Source organism: Bos indicus x Bos taurus, chromosome 14 (assembly GCF_003369695.1).
Source record: "Bos indicus x Bos taurus breed Angus x Brahman F1 hybrid chromosome 14, Bos_hybrid_MaternalHap_v2.0, whole genome shotgun sequence".
In the NCBI taxonomy this organism is placed as follows: domain Eukaryota; kingdom Metazoa; phylum Chordata; class Mammalia; order Artiodactyla; family Bovidae; genus Bos; species Bos indicus x Bos taurus.
Genome location: NC_040089.1, coordinates 39,025,512 through 39,047,302, shown reverse-complemented (window position 1 = coordinate 39,047,302; position 21,791 = coordinate 39,025,512). Strand labels below are relative to the sequence as shown.

At 36.5% G+C, this 21,791-nt stretch overlaps 1 protein-coding gene across 1 annotated transcript in view; it reads right to left on the bottom strand.

The window, feature by feature from the left end:
- HNF4G (hepatocyte nuclear factor 4 gamma) overlaps window positions 1–21,791 on the bottom strand; it is a 135,399-nt gene that overhangs the window by 71,214 nt on the left and 42,394 nt on the right. The window contains exon 2 of the mRNA XM_027561224.1: window positions 12,963–13,016. The gene's annotated coding sequence lies outside the window, so the exon portion shown is untranslated. The remainder of the gene's footprint in view (window positions 1–12,962; window positions 13,017–21,791) is intronic.

The window sequence follows — 21,791 nt, the reverse complement described above, 5'->3', positions numbered from 1 at the left end:
AATATTACATTTAGAATAGATAATTAACAAGTTCCTACTGTATAGCACAGGGAACCCTACCCAAGTAGGGTAACAGAAACCATAACAGAAACCTACCCAAGTAGGGTAACAGAAACCATAACAGAAAAGAATGTATATATTTGTATAACTGAATCACTTTGCTTTTCAGCAGAAATCAGCACAACATTTTAAATCAACTATAATAAAAAATAAATTAAAAGGTTTTTTTTTTAATGTTTCATCCCAAGGTACTTGACACTGTTTTATCAAAAGTATGTAATAAACTAGGTTGTCTGAGCCTGGTGTTATTCGGAGTCCTGGCTCATTTGTACCAACTTCAAAGGCAGGAATAATCAAGGGAGCAATCAGAAGAGAATTTTTTTCAAAATGTATGATGAAAACTACAGAGATAAGTGTTACCTTGGTGAATTTCAGGAAAAATAATTCACTTTTGAAAACCAAGTTTATCTTAAATACAAACATTGGTAAGAAATAAAACATGTATCTTTAAAACTGGATGCTATAAATTTGATAGCTGGCAGTATCTGTGATAGAAAACAATAGAAAGAATGAAAGACATATATAGAAAGAAATATGCCCAACCAGCTCAAAACCTGAATAGTTCTATGATATAGACCTAATGTGGCTTCCTGTTTTGCAGTCACGGATTTTTACAAAGAATTTCTAATTAAAATTTTAAAACAGTATTTTAGAGATTTGACTTTGTATTAAATTATCTGGAAAAGTTAATCAATTGCTAATTATATGCCAATTCACAAGATGGTTATAACTCTGCAGTGCAGAGAACTCTGATCCTTCTCTTTCACGGTCTATTTATCCAATGAAAACTCTTTGGGATTGGATGTCAAAAGATCTTGACTTGAGAACTATCTCCACCATTCAGGGATGAGTGGATTTTAATAACTGCTTTCCTTTTTACAGAAAATGGTAAAAACAGTGTAGAAAATCTGAAAAATGTAAGACTGCAAAACAAAAACTTCTGCAGTTCTAATGCTGTATTTATTTCTATATATTTTTTAAAATTTAAAATGCTTATAAATTCATTATTATTAATAAGTAAATATAAAGTTGGTGATATTTCACTATCTTTGACCTACAAGTATGAACATTTAATACTGTTCAACAAGATACAGTAGACTTATTAGTTATATTAAGCACATCATTTTCATCATCTGTGTCTAAGAGCGTGGGCACTATATTCCAAGACATCAGGTTTTGATTTGAGCTGTTCACTGACTTGCTATACAACTTTGGACAATTTTCTCTAAGATTTAGTTTCCTTATTCATAAAATGTGATAGAGATGGCCGTCACTTCGTAAGTTTTGTGAAGAATCTTACAGGGATTAGGTAAACATTCCTTAGCACTGTACCTTGCATTCCTTCCTTCATTCATTCACTCATTTCTTCAACAAATGTCTGCTGAGTTCATACCATGTCCCAGTCGCTGTACTAGGCATTGAGAAACAAGGCTGATGCAGTTCCTGCTCAAATGAATCTTCTAGTCTATTAAGGAAGACATTCAAAAGATTCTACAAAGTGATTGTCACCATAATAAGCATTAAAGTGTTAGGAGAAGATATAACTGGGGTACATATCTGGTCTGAAGTGACCCTGAGGATCAGCAAATGCTTTCCTGAGAAAATAACATTTAATCCAGAACCTGAAGGAACAGTAGTCAAGCAGAGAGATGAATCAGGACAATTCAGAGAGGGCCCTGAGATGGATAGAAGCTTTGTGCAGTGGAGTATTCAGGTTTGGGATTCAGAGATATGTTTCTATAATTACAGTCATACATATTATGCCTTTGTATATCTTGCTTTTATTCACATTATTAACCTGTGAACATTCTCTATGTTATTAGAAAACATGATTTGTAATAGTTGTTTAATGCTTATCATGAAGATAATAAACTTAACTATTTTCCTATTAATCATCTGATTTAAGTTCCTTGTATTTTTTAAAGAAACGTTAAGCTAAAAGCTCCTATTTACTTCAGATTATTTTCTAACAATGACATATCGGGTCAAAGGGAAAATACTGTCATTTTTGCCAAAATTTAATTTCTTTAAAAGAGTAAACATTCACATATTGAAAAGTAGCCATTCACTTGGTTTCCTTAACTTGACTCTTTGTTAACATTAGTTTTGAGTCTTTAATAATATCTGTATAACAATAATATTAATAATAGGGTTATGATAATCCATTGAAGTATTTCATATGAAAGTGTCATCTGTATAGAAATGTGTACTAAGAGGTTAGTTATTCTGTTCATCAGTGTTGTTAATTATTATTGAACAAGTATATTAACACAGAAATAATCATTCTAAGCAACTATGACTAATAATACTTATTAAGATCTTCGACTATTTAATCCTGCAATAGATATCATTAAGATAAAATTTTAATGCAAATATCTGATCTATACTTAGTTTTAAAAATATTATCTACTTTCTATTTAAATACAATCACTTTCCTTAGTTTTAAAGAAAGTACATCTATCATTGATAAACCCAGCTTTACATCAATGATATTGAACTTTAGTGAAAAGCAGCAGACTACGTGCTTTTTAGAGAGAATAAAAGATGAGTGACCTGAACGGTTTAGACTGTGAGGCCACTTGGTGAGACGCAGGGGGCAGTGTAACAAAAGCTGAGGAAGGAAATGGGTGAACCGAAAGTGTCTGAGCAGGGAGGGGCCTCGCACCAGCCAGAACTTCCGTGGGCAAAAGAGGTGTAGTTTTAACAAGAGAACACCTCTGCTTACTTTGTTAACAAGAGTGTTCAAAGGAAAGGTGCTGAACTCTGAGCCATCAAAACCACTTCAAGAATTACATTTGTGTCGGAAAGAGAAAATGAACTTGTCTTGACTAAGAATTAGGGAAATTTGTATCTGTTCTAATTGAAATAAAGGAATAAATATTTTAATCCCTTAACACACTATGTTTAGAAACATAATCAATTTCATACTTATTCTAGTAAAATGTTAACATGATAAACAATTGAAATGTTATCATTTTATCATAACATAGCATTTCAAATTTGGGGTTATAACAGCCTGTGCCTGTTTGGTTCACATGTCATTGAGTCAGAAGTGTTCTGTCATCCCTCCTGAATGCCCAGTCACTACTGAACACTCTGCTACTTAGTCAAAAACAGAAAAAGCAATCAGATTAAAATTATAACTAGAATATGAAAAATCAATTGGGAATAACTTCAAACAGGAAATAATAATAAAATGATGATCTAAATCTATTAGAAATACTGTCACTCTTACAGAGAGAATTAAAATATGAGCGTTTCAAACCGTATAGTTTAAAATTCAAATGTTTTTGATGGGAAACAGAAAGAATGATCACTAGCACAGCAATATCTAAAAGAATATAAACTTACCAGCATTCTCATGTATTTAGCAAGCACATAAGGCGCTCAGAAAAAGCAGCAAAAAGGAAAACAGCTCTAATATATATTATCTCTTTCAAGATTAACACAAGAAGGTCACTTTAAAACCCTCCCAAATTTCCAGATGAGACTTCTGATTTCCTCTAGGCAAGTGGCTAATTTGTCTGCTTTTTAATAACTACAGTACAACTGTGAAATTTCCCCTAATCTCTTTGTTCTGGAAGGCATTTACATCACACTGTAGAGCATCAAATAGGGAATTCTGAGGTTAGGATTTTACCTTTGAAGGTACCCACTTACAAATTGATCATCTTGAAAATATTGTCACATTGATTGCTCTTTGAGAGTCCAGTTTGTTCTAGTTTTTAATCAATATCATATTTTTAGTCAAGTCTATATAAAAAGGCTGTCTGAACATGTCCAACTAGATTCACTAAACTTTACTCAAAAATTTAGTGATTTTATTCAAAAATTACATGAACAAAGGTGCAAGTAAACAGACCGGGTTCATGTTAGGCGGTGAAAACCCGAGTATGTGTGCGATTCAGAGGCATAGAAAGTGGATATCACATGCTTTTTGTGGTTCTGGCACTTTTTGGTTTTTATTTTTGGATGTTTCCAAAAGTTAAAATTTTCATGAAAAATTCAGAGGTACAATTTTTATCAAAAAATAAATAACATGGAGCTTACATTTCCCTGCGGACAGTCTCCGGGAAATCCCATTAAGGCTGTGTGTTGTGTGTGTGTGTTTAGTCTCTCAGTCATGTCCGACTCTTTCGTCACTTCATGGACTGTAGCTCAGCAGGCTTCTTTCCATGGGATTTTTCAGGCAGGAATGCTGGAGTGGGTTGCCGCTTCCCTCTCCAGGGGATATTCCCGACTCAGGGATCAAACCCACATCTCCTGTGTCTCCAGCATTGCAGACGGATTCTTTACCTGCTGAGCCATAAGGCTATGCTCCCATAATGGTACATGTGCTCTCCAGAGGTGCTCTCTCATTGCGTCATTAGCTTCTACCCACTCCCGTACTCCAGCTAGTCCCTATCGGAATAAGAGATGGCAACTCTTCAAATATATAAAAATCATGATATAATGAGGAACAGGTATATACCTCAATAACAAAGCTAACATACTGTTATTGAAATTCCAAGGAAGGAGAGCTTTTCCTGGCTATCACAGAGACATCCATGGAGTTGGACCTTGAAGAAAGTGGAATCGTGACTGTGGGAAGGGGGCAGATGGGCATTCCCTCTGCAAAAGCCTGGAATGCAAGGCAGTGGTGATCTGTGTGTTTGATTCTAGCAGAGGAATTGAAACAAATGAATCATAAAAAATGTTACAGGTGGGAGGAATTCCAGATGTAATCTAATCCAGGAGCTTTTCAAATCTTTACCTTCTGGAAATACTTTCCAAGGTAATTTCAAGCATGTAACCATAGGTAAAATACAGTTTTTAGGAGACTTTAGGAGACTAAAGCACTTTAGGAGACTAAAGCACTCCTGATTTGTAGAACTTGGCAGAACATGGAAAATCAACAGCCTAATTCCATTCCCCATGAGAAAGGAGATCCAGAGAAATGAAGTAACTCAATCAAGTTCATTACAAGGTTTTGAGAACAAGAGTCCTTAACTTACTTTGCAGTGATGTGTATAACTCGACGAATTACCTCAGCTATATTTTCCGGCAGAGTTCAGGAAAAATAAGGTAAAATATTATTCAAATATCATACTTCAATACAAAAAAATTAATAATGATGGACAGTTTTTACATTCACCTGAATTTTGTTTTATTTTATTTTTTTTAATTTTATTTTATTTTTAAACTTTACATAATTGTATTAGTTTTGCCAAATATCAAAATGAATCCATCACAGGTATACATGTGCTCCCCATCCTGAACCCTCCTCCCTCCTCCCTCCCCATACCATCCCTCTGGGTCGTCCCAGTGCACTAGCCCCAAGCATCCAGTATCGTGCATTGAACCTGGACTGGCATCTCGTTTCATACATGATCTTTTACATGTTTCAATGCCATTCTCCCAAATCTTCCCACCCTCTCCTTCTCCCACAGAGTCCATAAGACTGTTCCATACATCAGTGTCTCTTTTGCTGTCTCGTACACAGGGTTATTGTTATCATCTTTCTAAATTCCATATATATGCATTAGTATACTGTATTGGTGCTTTTCCTTCTGGCTTACTTCACTCTGTATAATAGGCTCCAGTTTCATCCACCTCATTAGAACTGATTCAAATGAATTCTTTTTAATGGCTGAGTAATACTCCATTGTGTATATGTACCACTGCTTTCTTATCTATTCATCTGCTGATGGACATCTAGGTTGCTTCCATGTCCTGGCTATTATAAACAGTGCTGCAATGAACATTGGGGTACACGTGTCTCTTTCCCTTCTGGTTTCCTCAGTGTGTATGCCCAGCAGTGGGATTGCTGAATCATAACGCAGTTCTATTTCCAGTTTTTTAAGGAATCTCCACACTGTTCTCCATAGTGGCTGTACTAGTTTGCATTCCCACCAACAGTGTAAGAGGGTTCCCTTTTCTCCACACCCTCTCCAACATTTATTATTTGTAGACTTTTGGATCGCAGCCATTCTGACTGGTGTGAAATGGTACCTCATAGTGGTCTTGATTTGCATTTCTCTGATAATGAGTGACCTGAATTTTGTTTTATTTTAAATCTACCTTTATAATCCACTCTTGATTTGATTGCTGAAAATGATTTTTTAATATAAAAGTGAAAATCAGACAGAAGACCTATACTTGCTTTCACGCTGCAGGATTTGGCCTGTTTTGCTGTTTGAAATTTTCAACATTCATTCTAGGAGGCTCCATCATGGTTGCACAGCTGAGTAATCAAAATGTGGCACTGTGCTCAAAGAAGTAGAGATTATTTTCCCCAAACTTAAATTTAATTTCACTATACATATATGATACTTATCAATTAACCTAGGAAAGCATTGTGTTGTCATTAATTGTGGAAAATCACTTTTTATTATTTAGATTAATAAAGTAAAAAATGCCTTATTTATTACTTAGATCAATGGACAGCAAGGAGATCAAACCAGTCAATCCTCAAGGAAATCAACTCTGAATATTCATTGGAAGGATTGATGCTGAAGCTGAAGCTCCAACACTGTGGGCACCTAATAAGAGACAACTCATGAGAAAAGACCCTGATGCTGGGAAAGATTAAGGACAGGGAGGAGAAGGGGAGACAGAGGATGAGATGGTTGGATGGCATCAGCGAATTAATGGACATGAGTTTGAGCAAGCTCCGGGAGTCGGTGATGGATAGAGAAGCCTGCTATGCTGCAGTCCACAGGGTTGCAAAGAGTCAGACAGGACTGACTGACTGAACAACAAGGCAGTTAAGCATGCATTCACTAGAAATTACACTGTTTTCAAATTCCACAGTATTTTTGCAAAACTAAAACTCTTATCTAAGCACACACACACAAAAAAACCTAAAAAGAATATTAGGAATTGAAAAGAGTATTTAATGTTTTTCAGTTTATTATAATATGTTCTTTTACATCTGCATCCATGATAGTTAAGCAAATATAGACTATTTGTCATATTTTTTTTTTGTTATCCAGTTTCTGAATCAAAATATTCATTCAACATAAAAGTACTCATACACGTACAAATATTTCTTTACACAAAACATACACATACCTAAAGTCATTAAAAACAAGTGATGGAGCCTCGTTGATGACATAGGCTGGTAATATTTTTTAGACCAATCTTATCTCTATTATTTACTGTGGGGTCAATAAATGTACAGCTCTAAACAATCTCCTGAAGTTCAAATTCTGGTTCCACCACTTGCGTGACTCAGGGAAATATACCCAAATTCTTTTTGCCTCTATCTCCCCCTGTATACGAAAGGAACAACAACCAAATATAACTAAGCAGTAATATGTTAACACATGTGTACTGCTTAGTACGGTGGCTGACATCTTTAAAACAGGGTGAGTTATTACTATTAGTCTGAAACTATAGACAATGAAAAATTTGTACATGTTCTTTCAAAGTTTCTTCTTTCTGGATGTTTAGAAGAACATCCAGACAGTTTACATGAATTACAAAACTGTAAAGAATGTAGATTAAAAAAAATCTTAAATGCTTAAACCACCATACAATGCTGTTTTCCCCCTCCTTGCCTTCTTAGAGGAGGAAAATCTGCTGAATTTCTGACACCTCTTGAAATATAATCTTTAGGTTACAGTAGAATTGTGTTATCTGGATAAAAGAGACAGAAAGTATCAGAAACTGCTGGAAAGTCTCCACAGAAGAGACTACTAAAACATTATCCTCTTCTAAAGACAGAGCACCTGATTCTATACAGTTTGCATTTGAAAACTGCATCATCAGTGAAATATGCAAGAAAAAAAACGGCTTGACTTCATCCAACGTAGCCTGCTTTTTAGGTGCATGAATCTGCTGACTGTTCAATCATTTCTATTTCTTTTAGGTAAAAACAATCATTTACCTTCATTCATGAGAAAAGCTGGGAGATATAATCTAAGAGGTGGACTTATCTGCTAATAGGGGTTGTAGCTTGGAAAGAGACAATTTAGAGAGTTGCATTTGAGAGGAGAATATTGTGCTTAACAGACACTGAGGGATAATTCTGTGCTGTGCATTTTGCAAGGCCTTTTTCTTATTTAATCCTAACCAGATTTTATACAGTGATGGGTTATTGTCCATTGTTTTACAAATAAGAAAACAGACTCAAAAAGGTACAGTAACTTGAGGAAAGACATAGACTATTCACAATACTAAGATCCTAACCTAAATTTATCTGGTACCAAAATGGATTCTCACATCACCACACCACATTTGGAAATCCTAGAGTCTAATAAGCCACATTCTTTAATTTTTAGAGTGAATTCATAGCTCCTGCATTCCCAGACTCAGCATCCAGCTCTTGCTTAGCTATGAGTTTCACTGTCTTCATTGAAAGAAACATATATGTTAGAAACTCCACTGTGTAAGACCTGGATTTTGGAATCCATACCACAAGTTTTAAAACCTTAGAATGCCTGGGGAAGTCTCAGTGGACCTCTAATATCCATGAATCCCTTAAAAGATTTTCATCCTTTGTCCTCAGAATCATTTGAATTTCAATATATATTTATGTAAACTCATGAACCACCAGAACATCTTTTAATAATTTTTATAGCAGTGCAAATGGTTATACAAATCAAAATGCAAGGTCTAATGGAATCATGAACCCTCAGTTTGGTTTCATTTAACTTGGATATTGATCATATTTTGAACATTTATATACTCAGAAAATTATTTTTCTTTCTTGAATATCCATTGCCTTTCTGCCCCATGTACATTATGTTTCCAAATTCAGTCAAGTGGATTAACTGTTTTTCAATTTTTACACATACAAAGAGACTTGACTTGAAGGATTTGATTCTAAATATATATAATGCAATAGGACATCCCCTGGTGGCACAGTGATAAAAAAAAACCCACCTGGCAACACATCTCAATGCAGGAGATGCAAGAGATGTGGGTTCGATTACTGGGTTGGGAAGGTCCTCTGGAGGAGGAATCCACCCTGGTATTCTTGCCTGGGAAATCTCATGGCAGAGGAGCCTGACAGGCTACAGTCCATGGAATAGCAAAGAATTGCCCATGACTGAGCAACTGAACATTCACATGTGCATACATAAAGAAATTTACAATAGTAATAGTACTTCTCCTCTCCACAGTGTGATTTTAACAAACGTTTTAGCACTGAAAGTCCCCGGTTCAAAACATTAACCTAAAAATCTTTTCAAAATGTAAAGGCTGGCTTTGACCTCAAGGAACATATGCACATATCAAGTCAGGTGGCTTCCTTTTCAATTTCAGGACAATCTAAAAAGACAAAATCTATGAGATTCTTGAAGTTTAACCTGGCAAACAGTTCTGTTTTACCTTACAAACCCTAAAAAGGTGTTATCAGCAAAACTGACAAGGTGTTGATAAAGCCAGTAGATTTGAGGAGGGGCGCACAGAGTCAGACACAACTAACGTGACTTAGCAGCAGCAGCAGCAGCAGCAATTAACTTTATAGCTAAATACAAAGTCTTTAATTTCATTTTGAAATAGATAGGTCAAATCATCAAGCACTACATTAAATAAAACTTTTATGTTTAGTTTTCAAACTAAATCAGCTCATGAATATTAGAAATATTAATACTTTGGTGAAAAAGGTTAAAGTGTTAGTTGCTCAGTCGTGTTACTTGTGACATGCCACTTGTGTTATGTATTAACACTTTGGTGGGGGTCACTTACTCCTCGCCCATTATGTTTCTGTGAAACTGAATTTGTCTCTTTATCGCAGGCCAGGAGAAGAGGTGAAGGGACTTAACTGGTAGGCAAATTTGGGAAGAATAATCAGGGGTGTATAGCCCCAATCATGCCCTCTTTTGGGGGGAGCAAGCTGCCTACAAGTTTCCATAGAGGGTCACACAGAAAGGAATTCCTACTATCTGAATTCTTGATAAATTATGACATGAATAAATTACAGTATATATAAAACAGCAAAGACAAATTTAAAAAATTATGCTTCAATATGTTATCTTCTCACAAATCCTAAAACACATAACCAGGTTAATTTTGCCAATGAGTTCAGCCTAACAAGTGTAAAAAATCCATAAGCCCAATATTGATGTTGATAGTAAGATATATACTCAAACTCAGAAGCTGAAAAATTTGCATTAGAAACTAAAAGTAAATTAGAAAGTCGCACACAAAGCACCAGCTATATATGCTTAACACATATTTTAGTTTCTAGTCTACAGTTTATTGTAAATGAAAAATAAGACTGGGAACTGGGTATTACCTTCTTGGCACTTTACAATAAAAACAATAAATGAATAAATAAAAAACCTCATTGAAGCTGTAGGCTTCCAGTGCTCATCAATATAACTGATCCATGAGCCATTAGTGGGTCATAAAATATGAAAGCTCAATAAAATAATCATAATCTCATATGTTTATTTAGTTCTGAGACTTAAATGATGGACCTTTGTACCTGACCATGCCTAGAGACAGTTTCATTATATATACACACACACACAAATGCACACACAAACATGCTTATGCTCATGTCTCTCTTTCTCTTAATTGTGTAAACTCACATACACACATCTTCATGGGACATCTATAAATACATCATAGCTTTTCTTTCATAAACAACAAAGGGATGTTGTTTAGTTTTCTTTTAAAAATAAATGGTTTAATTTTTATGGATTTTATTTGTTTAATTTTATGGATTTAATTTTTAAATGGATGCTATTTAAATCATAATGTATAATTCTTGACCTCTGAATTGACTCTGAATGGCAGATAAACCCACATGAAAAAGAAAGGTTCATCTTAGGTGAACACACTTTGACGCCTTACATTTCTAGTACCTGAACTTGTTTCAACATTATCAAGTTCTTTTAACTAGGTTTTCAGGACATGAAATTCAAGATTTTCATACGATAACTCAGTCTTCTTTCTACCTTCCTGACACACAGCATGGTATATATAATTATAATTTCTCAAGTAACAGAAGAGTTTAAGACAAGTTGAGGATGAATCAGGACATGCTTCTTACAAAGAAAATTAAATATCTTTACACACTTAAAAGATGTCTCTTTTTAGTAACACAAAATTAATAGGCTAATGCCACATCGTGATTTAAACTGTTTTCCCTGGCTAATCTTCAACTCATAAAAAGCAATGTTTATTGACTGTCTTTCTTCAAGTTTCTCTTATCCACAAGCAGTAACTGCTCCCATCCCTTCTGGTCTTAATCATTAGATTTCAGAAAAAAAGAATTATCTTCCTTCACAGGTAATCTCTTTCACTAGAATTTTGGTTCTTCTTTGGATTCATTTCTAATTTATATCTAGAAGCCTTCTCTGTTGACTCACCCTAGTTGACCACAAAGATTTTCATCTCCTCCCTACCTTAACAAAAACTTTGTAACTCTATTATCCTACCTTTTTGTCCTTAATATTTTTTTTTCCTCAGACAGAGGTTCTAAGAAATTATTTACTATTTGGGTTCCATTTAATCATCACCCACTCACTCGTTTTTAACCTCTTTCCACCCTAGTCATGCCAAGAAACTTTTCCTTTACAGTTGTGCCACAATTTCCTTAGCCTGTGCTGACTTTTTTACACAGTCCTCAATCTGGTCTTCCCAATTGCAATTCAATTTATTCTTATCTGATAGATTAATCTTTCTAATGTATAGTTTGGTAAAATCTTCTTAATGTTGAGACAGTGGAGGACAGAAGATTCTTAATGATTTTTCAATAGCTAAAGATCCAGGAATTGATGCTTTTGAACTGATCATGTTGGAGAAAACTCTTGAGAGTCCCTTGGACTACAAGGAGCTCAAACCAGTCAACCCTAAAGGAGATCAGCCCTCAACCCTGAATATTCACTGGAAGGACTGATGCTGAAGCTGAAACTCTAATACTTTGGCCACCCGATGCAAGGAACTGACTCCATGGAAAAAGCCCTGATCCTGGGGAAGATTGAAGGCAGAAGGAGAAGGGGACGACAGAGGATCAGATAGTTGGATGACATCACTGACTCGATGGATATGAATTTGAGCAAAGCTCCAGTGATTGGTGATGGACAGGGAAGCCTGGTGTGCTGCAGTCCATGGGGTCGCAAAGAATCAGACACAACTGAGCAACTGAACTGAACTGAACTGAAAGAACCAGGTGTATGTTTCTTCCCCTAAATAAGCTTTATCATGATTAACTATTCTTAACACTTCTGTTTAGCAAAACCATTAAAATTCTATAAAGCATTCACGTATCTTCCTCAAACTTTACCATCCCTTTTGTGTAAGACAGTATCTTTCAAACATCTTTAACTATGATCTACAGTGAGACATACATTTTAAGTTGTGACCAAGTATCCACAAAATTATACACATGTACTTTATATCAGTATCACATAAATCTACACAATTTTCAGGACATAATGACACTCTGTAACTTTGTATAGGTAAATCATGATCCATTAAACTTATTTCATCACCCAGTAATGAAGTGCAACCCACTGTTTAAACACCCTGGTCTAGATCATCTAAATCTTTTCTCTTTTTCTAGATTTGATTCAGTTGTATACTTCATTAAGCCATTCATTCATTCCATTCAAGAAGACAAGTAGTAATCCCAGTTGGAAGTCAGGCATTTCTGTATGCACTGGAAACAAAATGACAATGACTTTCAAACAAGCCCCCCTCACCCCACCTCAGGGAGTTGGCCATGTCCACCCTCAAAGGATAACAAAGTATTATCTATTCTAACCATTTCACAGCTATATCATGTGCCTTTATATTTCCTCATCTTTTATTTCTAAATTCCATCTCCACAAGTAGACAGTGATATCCTCCAAGAGAAGAATTTTAATTATGAATATTGCCTTCTGGACCATCACAAGGTAAGGGCATCACAATACAGTAAGGGCAAAAAAACCACTGAGTGCAATCCTTAGCTCATCACTTACCAATCTGCAAGTTCAGGCCAGTCACTCAACTTCTCTCAAATGCAGTTTTCTCATCTGTAAAATGAGAGGGTGGAGCCACATAAGCAGTTTTCAAATTTTACTGCACAAAATCTCCAGGACTCAGTGGAGATTCCAAAGTGTGACAATAAAGGGTCTTTACTCAGAAGAGAGGATCCCTGTCTCCTGCCTCAAGTAGAGCTTACAATTTTGTTTTAAAAAGAGTCTTAATGCTTTAAAAGAAAAGTCAGTTTGCTAAACCCCAAGATTTTGCAATCATGTGCTCATCTTGTCCATAGTTCAAGGAAGAATAAGGTAGGAAGAAAAGAGGGACTGCAGGAGGGAGAGAGGAAAGAAGAGAAAATAGTTTTAACAGAGGGTGAACTACTATGTTTCAGGAACTATGTTAGGATTGGCATAAATGCTACCTTATTTTTTTCTATTCAACAATTTCACAAGGTAGGGATTTATTAGGCCCCTTTTGCATACAAGGAAAATGAAGTTCAGAAAGGTCAGAAAACTTGATCAGGTACCTAATATAGAAACAGTGAGGCCAGAATCTATTCTTCTTCCATCATTTCAAGTTTCCCTTAAAGGAAGCTAACACAGATATTACATTTGTTTTTTAAGTGTTTTAAAAACTTTCTTTAGATTTCATCTGACTGGATCCTCACAACTTTGAGGAATATACTTCAGCATTATCCTTATTTTGCCAATTAGGAAATCATGCTTCAGAGGAATGAAAGTGATCTGCTTAAAACTGAATTCAACAGGGGCGAAGATGGAATGAAATAGCTGAATTCATATTCCGTGCTCTTTCCATACACCAAATTGCCTCCTTTAAAAGAAACAGAAATAGGGAAACAATAAGAGGGAAGGAGGCAGAAAGGATGGGACAGGTGGAGAATTACAATTCCACTGCTTTCTTAAGATGGCTAGTGAATCAGATAATTTAATGGAAAGCACCTTGAAAAATCTGAATCACTGTATCAATGTGTCATCTTTATTAGCTATTCGTACAATGTGCATTAAAGATGACATTTTATATGTTGGTAAAATTCCATGTGGTAATTGCAAATATATATAAGAGCTATGTAATGAATTAATTACTTAGACATACAATAGAAACTCATATAAAAGAGGGACAATCTGACACTCTCGAGATTATGCTACAAGAATTGGTTACCTATGCTTGCCTTCTGTTCATGATATACAGTCCATACTGGCAGTAGAATAATTCAAATTTTCAATTTTTCTTGGATTTCATCACAAACTCAATCAAAGCATGAAAGTCAGTATTTTAATATCCTTGCACCATGTGAAAAATAATAGCATGCTCTACTACCTGAACTCTTAGAGCATTTTTTATTTTGATTGTCTTCCCATTATACTGAGAGACTGTCAGGACTTTATCAGGAAGATCATCCAAACAAACTAGAACATTATTAAGGTTCCAGCAGCGCAGTAACTCACTGAATGTATGAGTGATTAAAAGCCATACAGTTGTGACAAGGACCATAAGGAGATCAGACAAAGACGCTACATGTCTTTAAAAGAGAAAAAAAAAAAAAAAAAAGAGGACTAGAATGATTTAACCCCTTGTCTCATCTACCAGTACTAAAGCTGCAGTATTATTTGATCAATATTTAAAGCCTTGTGTGACTTGATTCCTTACAGCAAACAATTTCCAAAGGTCAAAACAGGAAAATACAATTAGCACAGAATCACAGCATACCTACTGGCTTGTCGAGTTGCCAGCATTCCAAAAATCATATTTAACATATAACATGATGCTGTGACATTAGTAAAACATTACTGCCTTTGTAATTTATCACTGACTACAGTTACACTTTTTTATTTCATTGAATTATTTGTACTTAGAAATATATTCCCATTTCATTTGACATTCAGAAAACTATGAACTAAATACTTCCTACTTGCCAGACATTGCATTGTTCATGGGAAATACGGTGGAAACTGAGAATAGATGCTCTTTGGAGGAATGAACAATTCAGGGTAAGAGAGAAAGAGCTAAATTAATTTTTAAAATAGAATATAATTGAAAAAATGCCTATGCCATATAGTTAAGTAAACCAATCTTTAAAAACAAACACAGTACCAAAATGTTAACTGTATTTTCTTAAGCAGAGAATGGTGATTGTTACAGACTTTATTTTTTTCTTTACATTTTATATGTCACTTTATTTTTATAGAGTCTTTTTTCTTAATACTTTTATAATCTAAAGTAAAGAATCCAAGAAAGAAATTATTTAATGGATATTTGGGTAGAATGCTATGAAAAGCCCAGAAGACCCGTGACTGTGAGTCAGGCAAAGCCTGAGGGCAGAAGTGACATATAAACTGGTTCTGGAAGGTGAATTGGGGTTTACTAAGTAGAGGAGACAGTAGATGATGGTCAAGGACATGAGAGAATCATCCAGAAGGTTTAGAAGTCAGTATTCCACATAGTTTGAGTGGCAGATAGAGAGGAGGTGGAAGCTGGAGGTTCCCCAGGTAAGAGATCAAATTCTAAAGAGCTGTATGTATGCAGATGCTATCCTAGAAACCTTCAGATTTCGGTCAATGCAGAGCCAGGGTCCTAGCAGTTGAGGCCTCCAAATGTGGGACACTCCCAGATTCTTTTCTGTAAGGTGCTTTGGGCACCAAACATCTGTGAGGAAAAACTCTTGATTAAAGATGAAAACTTCGAATGGAGTAAAAATGGAGTGAGGGGATTTGAAAGGTGCACTGAGTTGGAACCAACAGGATCTGTTCACCAGGGATGCTAAAGAAGAAAAACTTGAAGATCACAGAGAGATCTGGTGATGGGAAATTAAAGAGCAACATAATTGATATAAGTGAAGAACTGATGAAATAATAGCGCATACTGAGGATAAGGTCTCTGAAGAATATTGGCTGGACAATTTGAAACACAGATCTTATATTCATGAGGCAGTCTGAAGACCTTTCCCATTTAATTTTCACCACTACTAAGGTAAAGTGACTAACTAAGGGCTTCCCTGGTGGCTCAGCAGTAAAGAATCCACCTGCCAAGGCAGGAGACACGGGTTCAGTCTCTGGGTTGGAAAGATACCCTGGATAAGGAAATGGCAACCCATTCCAGTATTCTTGCCTGGAAAATTACACGGTCAGAGAACACTGGCGGGCTACAGTCCACAGGGTTTACAAAAGAGTCGGAAACGATTTAGTTACTAAACAACAAAAGAAAATAAGTAACACTTTTAATCTTGTAAGTGAAACTCTTTAAAAATTCTTGTTAAGTTTCTGATAACAGCAAAACAAACAAAAAGGCATATGCATCAAGAATACTTGTATTTCTATTCATATACTTGCCTCCTGATATAAATTGGATTATTGTCCCAATTATTCGGTTTCTTACACTAGGATCTTACACCCTGTGCTGTTTAATTTTACAGTGCCTCCCACTGTGGGGGAGATATACTTCCTCACCCCACTCATGTTGGACTTGGCCATACAATTGCTTTGACTAATAGAATGTTAGTGGACATAGTGTAACAGAAACTTTAACTGATGGCATGGCTTGGCTTGCTCTCTCTTGCACCTATGATCTTCCACAAAAAGAAAACATGCCACTCTTCTACTGCTCCTTCAGCCTGGACCTCAGGCCTGAAACCTAACCAGAAGCCCGAAGTGTAGACTTAACCCAAGGGAGCCTTGCCTAGATCAGCCACTTTACACCCCCGGGAGTGTAAAAATATATAAAACAAGAATAAGTCACTGAGCATTTTCTGATTTTGTACTGTAATAATAGCTGATTAGTACAGCTTTTCCTTTACCTCCACGTAAAGAAAATGAAGGTTTTTTTTTTTTTCTCCCCTTAATATTTTGGTAAAGACACTGCCTCCAATGTAGGAGACCTGGATTCAATCCCTGGATCAGGAAGATCCCCTGGAGAAGGGAATGGCAACCTACTCTAGAATTTTTGCCTGGAAAATCCCATGGAAGGAGGAGCCTGGTGGGCTACAGTCCAAAATGTAGTTTGGATATGACGAAGTGACTAACACACATGTAAAATCATAATATACCTGTTAAGATATATATTATGTGAAACAATCCCATGCAGAAAACCCCGAAAGTTTGAAGATAATACCAGCAGATAAAGGTATACGTCATGTTCATGAATAAGATTATTCAAAAATCAGGGCTTTCACCTCTTTGCAAATTAATCAACAAAATTATAACATTTACAATGAAAATGCAAGCATGATATTTTTGTGAATATCAATAAGGTCATTCTAAGTATTTTTAAGTTCATTCTAAGTATACAGTATTGAAAAGAATAAGATTAGCTAAGACAGTCTTGAAGACAATATCTTATTTGATTTTATGCATAAATAGTATTTTTATAGTTTAAAAATTAATATAAATTTAAAAATATAAATAATTACAGAACTAGAAAGAGACCTTAAAGATTAAACATACAATAACCAAAACATAAAATGCACCTGAAGACTAAAAAGTAAGCAACAAAATATTTTTTATGCAAAGATTAAAAGTGGAAAAGGAATAAAAGACAGGAGATGAAAACTAATCTAGGACATCCAACTAATAGAGATGAGAATGAGAAAATAAAAACAAAGAAATGGGAAAAAAGAAATCATTAAAGAAAAAACTAGAAAATATCCCCAGATTAAAACAAGACAATAAGTTTCAAAATTCAACAGGCCTATGGGGATTCAAATGCCATGAGTGAGAAAAGGCCCACATCCATATCCTTTTGAAATTTTGGGCTATTGCATTCTGAGACTGATAGAAAAACATGTAGAGCTTCACATGGGAAATTTTCAGGGGGGAAAAAAAAACCTCTGAGACTTTAAGGGGAAAAATGAAATAAGGATAAGGTAACAAAATTGGAGAAGGAAATGGCAACCCACTCCAGTGTTCTTGCCTGGAGAATCCCAGGGACTGGGGAGCCTGGTGAGCTGCCGTCTATGGGGTCGCACAGAGTCAGACACGACTGAAGCGACTTAACAGCAGCAGCAACAGCAAATTAAGCAAAACAAAACACAATTCAGGATTAAAAATAAACCTGTAGGGAAAAGTTAAGGCCCAGATATAAAGCAAATGTAAATTTGGAATGATGTCAAGCAATGGACTTAAAAAATAGACAGAAAAGAGAGTCTATGTGGACACGGTGAACTTTTTTCCAAGTGTGTCCTGGGCTTCCTGGCACTGGCCTCTATCTAAGAACACAGCACACCAGTTGTGACTTGGTGTTACACAATGTTTATGGAGTGCCAACACTGTTTAAAGGGCTTCCCTGATAGCTCAGTTGGTAAAGAATCCACCTGCAAAGCAGAAGACCCCAATTTGATTCCTGGGTGGGGAAGATCATTAGAGAAGGGATAGGCTACCACTCCAGTATTTCGGGCTTCCCTTGTGGCTCAGCTGGTAAAGAATCCACCTGCAATGCAGGAGGCCTGGGTTCAATCCCTGGGTTGGGAAGATCCCCTGGAGAAGGGAAAGGCTAGCCACTCCAGTATTCTGCCTGAAGAATCCCAGGGTTGCAAAGAGTCAGGGAAGCCCAAGAATACTGGAGTGGGTACCCTATCCCTTCTCCAGCAGATCTTCCCCATCCAGGAATGGAATCGGGGTGTACCAACTGAGCTATCAGAGAAACCCAGAAAGACAGGACTGATCAACTTTCACTTTCAACACTGTTTACACATTTATACATTTCCATCATTTAGTCAACATGTTTTTTAAAAAAAGACAGTCATAGAAAGAATATAAATATAAACACCTTGACAATATAAAAGTCAAGCTGACTAAAAACATTAGCCTGAGGGGGAAGGAGAAGTGGAGAGCTGGGTAGAAAGTGAACAGTATAGATTTGTTGGAAAAAAAAAAGAAATAAACGTTTACCTACATTATTTTGAGTTATAAATTAATTGATAGAAAAACAAAACTAAAAATATAAATGTCAAATATTGAGAGGAAGGACAAAGAAAGGTGGGATAAGCGAAGTGAGACAGATCCTCAAGTTTCACATCAGAAGTCAAGAATATCAGTTCAAAGTTGATGGTCATGTGATCAAGAATTGCGGAGTAGCAGTCCAGAGGAAAACAACTTAAAATCCACAGGTAGGAATTAACCTCTGAGAACATGATTAGAGTGAGGGAATGATAAGGCAAAAACAGTACTTGCCTTAAACTCTCCTAAAACATGAGATTGTGATTTATCTTAATAAAATATTTTTAAAAGACTGACACATTTCCTCTGAAACTACTAGCTATACACTTACAATAACAAACAATAAGAAAACTTCATCTTAAAAAGCTAAGTACCTAAAATGGGATGAGATAAAGCTATCATCAGGTTAATGAATTAATTCAAAATGCCCAAATTTAATATTATAGTAAAAAAACAAAGCAGGCTTCAATACTAAAAAAAAGAGAGAGAGAGAATATCGAGCAGCAGCAAATTATTTGTAGACCATCTACCAGCTAACTGTTTAAATAGGCTTTCAGTTGTTATAAGGGCTTCTCTGGTGGCTCAGATGGTAAAGAGTCTGCCTGCAATGCAGGAGACCTGGTTCCATCCCAGGGTAGGGAAGATCCCCTGGAGAAGGAAATGGCAACCCACTCCAGTATTCTTGCCTGGAGAAATCCATGGACAAAGGAGCCTGGCAGGCTACAGCCCATGGGATCACAAAGAGTCAGACACGACTGAGAGACTAACACACACACCCACACCAGTTGTTATAAGGATAAACTTTGGTATAATTTCAGTTCAGTTCAGTTCAGTTGCTCAGTCGTGTCCGACTCTTTGCGACCCCATGAATCGCAGCACGCCAGGCCTCCCTGTCCATCACCAACTCCCGGAGTTCACTCAGACTCACATACATCGAGTCACTGATGCCATCCAGCCATCTCATCCTCTGTCGTCCCCTTCTCCTCCTGCCCCCAATCCCTCTCAGCATCAGGGTCTTTTCCAATGAGTCAGCTAATTTACCACCATACAATTCCAAAGAAATGGTACTAAGAGATTTGTCTCAGGTTGTAAGGTAGTCAATGATGGAACAGGAATTTTTCTGAAATAAACCACTTCATTATATACATATTATATACTATATTCATAGTACATAGTACATAATATATACATATTATATACTATATTCATAGTACATAGTACATAATATATACATATTATATACTATCATCATTTTAGTGATCATTAATCTTGCTGATTATTATTTGGGACTACATGGAACAACAGACTGGTTCCAAATAGCAAAAGGAGTACGTCAAACTGTATATTGTCACCCTGCTTATTTAACTTATATGCAGAGTACATCATGAGAAACGCTGGACTGGAAGAAGCATAAGCTGGAATCAAGATTGCCGGGAGAAATATCAATAACCTCAGATATGCAGATGACACCATCCTTATGGCAGAAAGTGAAGAGGAACTCAAAAGCCTCTTGATGAAAGTGAAAGAGGAGAGTGAAAAAGTTGGCTTAAAGCTCAACATTCAGAAAACGAAGATCATGGCATCCAGTCCCATCATTTCATGGGAAATAGATGGGGAAACAGTGGAAACAGTGTCAGACTGATTTTGGGGCTCCAAAATCACTGCAGATGGTGACTGCAGCCATGAAATTAAAAGACACTTTCTCCTTGGAAGGAAAGTTATGACCAACCTGAATAGCATATTCAAAAGCAGAGACATTACTTTGCCAACAAAGGTCCATCTAGTCAAGGCTATGGTTTTTCCTGTGGTCATGCATGGATATGAGAGTTGGACTGTGAAGAAAACTGAGCACCGAAGAATTGATGCTTTTGAACTGTGGTGTTGGAGAAGACTCTTGAGAGCCCCCTGGACTGCAAGGAGATTCAACCAGTCCATTCTGAAGGAGATCAGCCCTGGGATTTCTTTGGAAGGAATGATGCTAAAGCTGAAACTCCAGTACTTTGGCCACCTCATGTGAAGAGTTGACTCATTGGAAAGGACTCTGATGCTGGGAGGGGTTGGGGGCAGGAGGAGAAGGGGACGACAGAAGATGAGATGGCTGGATGGCATCACCGACTCCATGGACGTGAGTCTGAGTGAACTCCGGGAGTTGGTGATGGACAGGGAGGCCTGGTGTGCTGCGATTCATAGGGTCGCAGGGAGTCGGACCCGACTGAGCAACTGAACTGAACTGAACTGAACTGAAGTTATAATATCAAAGTATTAATTTTAAAATACTGCAGTACATTTATCTAGATATACTTTAGCTTCCATGGTAGGCAAGATAATGACCTTTTGAAGACACTCTAATCCCTGGAAGCTATGATTATATTACCTTATATGGCACAGTGACTGCAGACGTGATGTGCGTTAGTTTCTCAGTCGTGCCCAATTCTGTGTGACCCCATGGACTTTAGCCTGCCAGGCTCCTCTGTCCATGGGATTTCCCAGGTAAGAATACTGGAATGTTTGCCATGCCCTCCTCCAGGAGATCTTTCAACCAAGGGACTGAACCCAAGTTTCCTGCACTGCAGGGAGATTCTTTACCATCTGAACCACCAGGGAAGCCCTTGTGAAGCAGAAATGATGAGGAATCTTTAAATAAGGAGATTATCCTAGATAATCTGGGTGGGCCTAATGTAGTTATAAGAGTTCTTTTTTAAAAAGTCTTTATTTTATATTGGAATATAGCCAGTTAACAATGTTGTTTCAGGTGGACAACAAAGTGACTCAGCCATACATGTATCCATTCTCCTCCAAACTCCCCTCCCATCCAGGCTGCCACCTACCACTGAGCAGAATTCCCTGTCCTATATAGGTAGGACCTTGCTGGTTACC